Source organism: Myotis davidii, unplaced genomic scaffold (assembly GCF_000327345.1).
Source record: "Myotis davidii unplaced genomic scaffold, ASM32734v1 scaffold348, whole genome shotgun sequence".
In the NCBI taxonomy this organism is placed as follows: Eukaryota; Metazoa; Chordata; class Mammalia; order Chiroptera; family Vespertilionidae; genus Myotis; species Myotis davidii.
Window position 1 is genome coordinate 440,898 of NW_006298965.1, and position 6,983 is coordinate 447,880.

Genomic DNA, 6,983 nt, shown 5'->3' on the forward strand with positions numbered 1-6,983 from the left:
TGGACAACAGGGGGAGGAGAGCATGAGTGGGGTGGGGATAGGGGCTTAATGGGGGGAGATGAGGACACATTTGTAATACCTTAACTAATAAAGAATTAAAAAAAAAGAGACTCATTATGCACATTAACAATGCAAAGGCACTGAAAAGCCCTTTAGTAAAGAAACCTATGAAGTGTGTTTAACTTGGCATTTCCCAGTCTTCACTGGACACAGGTTTTTCCTTCCAAGGTTTTCAAATAATGTCCCAACACTAATGACTCTAAAGTATTTCCTCTATCAGAGAGGGCAGTGTCCCCACTAACCATCCTTCTCCTCCCAGCAAATCTTGGCAATGTAAGGCCATCAGATGATTACCTGTGTATTTTCCTTACATATAGGAACGGAAGTATTTGCCTTGAACTCTGTTACCAAAATACTTCAATATTAGAATGCCAGTAGCACAATACTTCTAAAGCTAGAGTGTCCTACAGCTTAGGAAACACACAGTCACATTCAGCCTCACAAGAAACCCAGTTTCCCCCAAAGCGGTCTGAAGATTCTCCACTGACTAAGCTCAGCTGCTTAACTGCTGCTCCGAAATCGATGAATGTCACACGTGGGCCTTGTCGGGGTATGTGTTACTACGAGATGCCCCCCTTTTCCGAAGCCAAAATTCTACTCTTCCGACTCTCACCGTTTTGCAGTAGTGCTAAGGTGTTGCTTTTGAAAAAAATGGAAGACTTGCATATCATTCACAGCTAACGTTACCAGAATTCACATCTTCCTCACAGAACAGGAGATTAGTCAACTAAATATGAGCTAACAACCTGTTCTTGCTCTCTAAGGGAACTTTGTCTAACTGTGGAGCATTGCAACAAATGCTCTTCTAATCAGATATGTAATTCTGAAGTGAAACAGGATCATACTTTGAAAGAGAGGATTTTAACTAGGAAAGAGATACCACCCACAAAGTTAGAAATATCTACTGAAGATATTCTAATCACCTAACGATTTCATCCCCACTCTAAAATTGAAATAAAAAATCTCACTTCTAAAAATATTATCAAAAAATAAAAATCAAGAGATCAACCGAAGGACTTGTATGCATGCATATAAGCATAACCAATGGACATAAGACATAACTTTTGGGATGAGTTTTAAATGTAGCAACATATAACTACTACAGAAACAGAGAGGCCAATAAAGAGACATGTTCAAGGTCACAGAGCTCAGATCGCAAAGCTGGTGTAGGAACCCTCAGCTCATTCCCCGATCACCACCTCCGTGGCTCTACAGTCTAGATCACAGTGGCTTTAAATGCTTGGTGCGGGCGTATGGCCCCTTTCAAGAAGGCACGGGGAAGCCACAGAAGGGTTTGGGGTGATGTGGGGTAAGAGGAAAACCCATGTCTTCTGGAGTCAAATGTCTTGATTCCAGCCAGAGACGGCGATGCTAGCCTGGGGCAGGGATGTCAGGGTCATGCTGGCAAGACCTCAGAATGTCCTCAGGAGTGAACTGAGGGTCAGGCAGACAAATAAACACTGTCCTGGAGTCCTTAGAGTCAGGGTGATCTGAGGACTATAGGTGAAAATTTCAGAAAGCTACATTTATTTTTTTAACTTTTTAAAAATATATGTCATTATTGATTTCAGAGAGGAAGGGAGGAGAGAGAGATAGAAACATCAATGATGAGAGAGAATCATTGATCGGCTGCCTCCTGCACACCCCCTACTGGGCATGCCCACAACTCAGGCATGTGCCCTTGGGCGGAATCGAACCTGCGACCCGTCCGTCCACAGGCCGACGCTCTATCCACTGAGCCAAACCAGCTAGGGTAGCTACCTTTATTTTTTTAATACTCACCTGAGGATATGTTCACTGATTTGAGAGAGAGAGAGAGAGAAACACCGATGTGAGAAACGTTAATTAGTTGCCTCCCGTATGTGCCCCAACCTCAAACCTGCAGCCTTCTTGGTGTATGGATGATGTTCTAACCAACTGAGCCACCCAGCCAGGGTGAGAAAGCTACCTTTTAATAAAACACTTCATACATCCCAAGAGGCATACCAAATGTCCGTGTCTCACCCACCACAAGCTTAAGCAGTACAACAGCGCAAGTGAAGTCCAGTACGACTCCTCACAGATCTTCTCCTTCCTCTCTCCCCAGAGATAACCACTATCTTCAATGTGGTGTTTGTCTTTCCCACAAGTATGAATCCATAGACAATATAGCAGCATTGTCTTCCTATGCTTACCTTGCAAATTTAATTTTGAATAATGATTTGAACACACGATACCTACAGCACACAATTCAAAAGTACAAAAGGATACACCGTGAAATGTCTCCTACTACCTAGTTCCCCTCCCTGGGTAAGTAATGTAACAGTTTCATGTGCATCGTTAAAAGATACTTTATACATAAGCAAATACTTGCCCTGCTTTTTATATAGGGTTTCCCAAAATTCACGCAAGGAGTAATTTTGTTAGAAAATATAGGTTTATAGTTAAAAATTGTAAATTTTTTATTGATTCATAAAGTATACAGTAAAGGGTTATGTATGGAATGGCATATCGGGTAAATTGCCTCCACAGCTTTGCTGGCACATACACATTCTTTTGTTTAAATTTTCCATGACCGTTTGGCATAAATGTGGCTGAATTTCGATGAGGCTCATTTTCGTCTGTTGTTGTTAATGCTCACACAAAATTCAAATATTGCGTGAATTTTGGGACACCCTATATATAAACTAGAGGCCCAGTGCACAAAAATTCGTGCACTCAGGGGCAGGGAGGGGTGTCTCTCAGCTCAGCCTGCACGCTCTCACAATCTGGGACCTCTCGAGTAGGGTACAGTCCCATTGCAGCATGGCTCTGGTTCCCCGGGATCTGCGGGCTGGGGGGAGGGACCAAGAGGCCAGTCCGATCACAGCATGGCTCTGTTCCCACAGCTCCCTCCTGCCACCATGCCGCAAGCGGCCGGGACCCAGGACTGACTTCCACTGTGCAGGTCGAGACCCTAGCCTGGTGTTCGGTCATCCGTCTGGACCTTTACGTCATGATGGACCGTGGCTGTTTATACATTAGGACTAGAGGCCCGGTGCACAGATTCAGGCACCGGTGGGGTCCCTCGGCCTGGCCTGCAGGGATCGGGCCAAAACTAGCTCTCCAACATCCCATGAGGGGTCCTGGATTACAAAAGGGTGGCTCTTGGGTGACGCACCCCAGAATTGGGCTCCCTCCTCTCTGATTCCGGGTGCGTCACCCGAGAACTGCAGCTGCCAAGTCATTGTAGTTCAGCAGCTCCTGCGTTGAGCGTCTGCTCCCTGGTGGTCATTGCGTGTCATAGCTACCAGTCAGACGGTCGCTTAGGCTTTTATATATATAGATAGGTATATTATACACATTGTTTTACTATCCTCTTATTTTTCCTCTTAAAACTACACCTTGAAAATTGTTCCCTAAATTGTATAAAGTCTCTTGCTTTTTTTTTTTTTTTTCATGTTTGGAAGGCATATCACTGTATGGATAAACCATAACCTTTGTCCTATTAGAACTTACTTCCAATCTTTTGCATTTACAAAAAAAATGGCAATAAATAACTCATTATTTCACACATGAGTGCAACTATAGGATAAATTTCTAGAATTTAATTTTAAAATTTATATAAATGAGTGTACATATCCTTCTACTTCTGCTTTAGTGACCTAGTCTTACATATTTGTGACTCATCCATGCTAATATATATAGCTCTTGTTCATACATAAGACTTTTTACTTAAAGAAATGTTTAAATGCCCTAACCGGTTTGGCTCAGTGGACGGAGCATCGGCCTCGGACTGAAAGGTCGCAGGTTCGATTCCGGCCAGGGGCATGTGCCTTGGTTGCGGGCACATCCCCAGTGGGATGTGTGCAGGAGGCAGCTGATCAATGTTTCTCTCTCATCGATGTTTCTAACTCTCTATCCCTCTCCCTTCCTGTGTACAAAAGCAATAAAATATATTTTTTTTAAAAAAAGAAATGTTTAAATAACTTCCACTATGATTCATTCACAAAGAGAACAGTCACCTATTAACCTGAAATTGCAGTTTTATGTAGAAATACTTGCCAACTTAATAGATTCTATGTATGAACAACTCATTTGCTAAAGACACACCTAGCCCACTAAAAAGCCAGCCTTCTCTTGGAAAACTAACAAAAACTGTCCGTCTAACTAAGCAATAGTCACAGGATTCTTCGTTCATTCATGCTTTCATAATTATTCTACCTGGGAGGGAAGGGGAGTGGACCAGCAAGGGAGTGGAGACTAACACCTTAACAGCCAGGAAGAAAAGAAAAACCTTGGAAGTAATAAAAGATAATTCAAGCATATTTCCAAATTAACCCTGTTGTCTGTTTAAATTGTCCCCTCAAAATGTTACCATGAAGATTTTGTATTAGGAAACAAAACAATCACTATAAATTTATAGTCCCCTCCTTCCCGAAAAATTAAATTTCATCTAAGCATGGAATATGATATTGGAAATTTTTCTGCATATCAGAAAAATTAGGTTCCTTTTCTAGGTTAAATTTACCAATGTGTTTAACTAACTTTAAAAGCTCTATCTACTCCAAATTGTCTCCACTGAAATACAAGATGTCCCCCAAAAATGTATATACTTTGAATGATTATAAGTCATAACATTAACAGTATGTTAATACTGTTCATTTTCAAAATTTAAAAGAATCTACAGAAATGAGTTGTGTGTACATTTTTTGGGACACCTTATATATGGCTAATATTATTCATAAGAATTCTTGCCAAATTAAAGCTAGTGTAAGTTACCAATGTCACCTCTGTAGTAGCTATCTTTGCCTGCCCAGTGAGCAGCTATATCCCATTTTCTCCCAATACACACTTCTGTGTAGATATCTCCCTGTTCCCCGACACTATCCAAGCACTTCATAAGATTCCCCTCCCCACCCCTACACACACACACATCCAAGAGTGGCCATCTCCCTCCAAGGGTAATTCCATCTCCCCTGCTAATGCCTACTCAGGAACACAGCCTAAGCCAGTTGGCACATGGCATTAAAAAAATTCCCCGCCCCAGAGACTGGATGAGCCAATGAGATTCGTGGCAGGTATGCTAGCACTTCCTCTGGAGAGAGCACTACAGGAAAAGATGCTCTTGGCTAAGTTGAGTTGGAGTTTCCATGACTTGGGATAAAAAGCATCCCAACTGCTTAACAACTTAAAAATGTACTGGCTGAGCCCTGGCCAGGTGGCTCAGTTGGTTAGAACACTGTCACGGGTTCAATTTCAGGCCAGGGTACATACCTAGGTTGTGGTTTCGGTCCCCATTAGGGCCCCTACGAAAGGCAACTGATGAATATTTCTCACTCCAATGTTTGTTTTCCTTTCTCTCGCTCTCTCTCCTCTCCTCTCCCTATCAAATCAGTAAACATGTCCTCTGGTGATGATTAAAAAAAACAACAATGCACTGGTTGAGAATTCTGACCAACATTGACTACTGTATTTATGAACAAACTGAACCATACCTATAAAACCTACGGTTCCCTTGGCTAATAGTGGCCTTTCTATATTTGGTGAAGTTGTTGACTTACTGGATGCTGTTGACTTTGACAGTGTGAGGCACATGGGGAGGGGTGAAGGTTAAGGAACAGCAGCCACCGTTGCTCATGGCACACAACCACATCACAGAACAAATCCGGAAAATGAAAGATTTCCTCTTGCTTTCCTGTCTGCCATGCCAAAGCCTCCTAGCAAATTAACAGAGAGAGAGAGACAGAGAGAGAGAGAGAGAGAGAGAGAGAGAGAGAGACCTGACTGCTCTGCTCGGGTCTATATGAGGAGAATGATGAGCAGCCCAAGCAGGACGTGGGGGAGGGGAGGACAACCCTATTGTCATCACTACTTGGGGGTCACTAATGAGCATTTCTGAGCGATACTTGTAAACTCCAGTCAGTCTGCAATTGCTAACAAGAGACGGCACAGCCAAAATATATAGATAACGTCAAGGGCACAGAACTGCCTCACTGACCGAACGCAGACCCACCCTACCGGCCGCTATCACCCTAGCCTGGCATTTGCTTCTTACTTTCTTACATTGTTGGCCTTGCTGATTCTCATAAGAAGGCTTAGGCAGCTGGTTCCCTGTGGGCTACACAGCACTTTTCCAGTTCTATGACTCAGAAAGGGCAAGAGAAGGAAGGGTTCTCCTCTTCCATCCCTAGATAAAATCAGAAAATATTTATTTAGCTCTGGGAGAGCAAGACGCGGTTAGTTCATGCGCTGTACAGACTTTCACAAACTTTTTCTTTCTTTCAAGTCAAATCTTGATATGCAAGTCACAGGCTATTACTTATCCAAAGCCAATGCATGAATTAGTATCCGCTTCATACTATTTTCCTCTGCATCCCTCATAACACAGTCAACTGTCTTAATGGAAAAAAAAAAGAAATTATGCCTCACAAAGTTTGCAATTAAACTTCTTGTGCCAGAACTGGTGGGCTGGAGAGCAAGTTCCTATTTCCAGAACACTGTGCTGAAACACATGGGAAAGAGAGTCCACACTTTGCATTTTAAAAACTGTTTTCTAATGATGCACACTAAATTGCTTATTAGAATGTAAAGGCCCCGTGCAAATGAATGGAAAGGAACTGCATGAATGAACTAGCAAGTCCGATCTGGACGCCACACCCGCACAACCTACCGGGTTTGGCACAGAGACTGCGGACCTGGTCCTGCGGGAACCCTGGAGGCATGGAGTCTGCATTCAGAACAGAAACCGCGCATCGCAAATGCAGGACCAGTTCATTATTCATTGGCTCCTCGTCCTTTCCGACCAGATGGCCTGTCTGTCTGTTTCAATTCTGTAAGCCACCCCAACGCACCCTGACTTGGGCAGGAACACGCCTCACACTTGGGAACCGGCCAGAGCAGGTAGGTCGCCAGCCGCCCGGGGAGGACGGAAATGCGGACAATGCCGAGGGCTGCCCGCGGCG

At 43.4% G+C, this 6,983-nt stretch overlaps 1 protein-coding gene across 1 annotated transcript in view; it reads right to left on the reverse strand.

Moving 5' to 3' along the window:
• Window positions 1-6,198, reverse strand: part of PRKAA1 (protein kinase AMP-activated catalytic subunit alpha 1) — a 51,693-nt gene extending 45,495 nt beyond the window's left edge. Inside the window, exon 1 of the mRNA XM_015571009.1 lies at window positions 6,085-6,198. The gene's annotated coding sequence lies outside the window, so the exon portion shown is untranslated. The remainder of the gene's footprint in view (window positions 1-6,084) is intronic.
• Window positions 6,199-6,983: the final 785 nt, after the last annotated feature.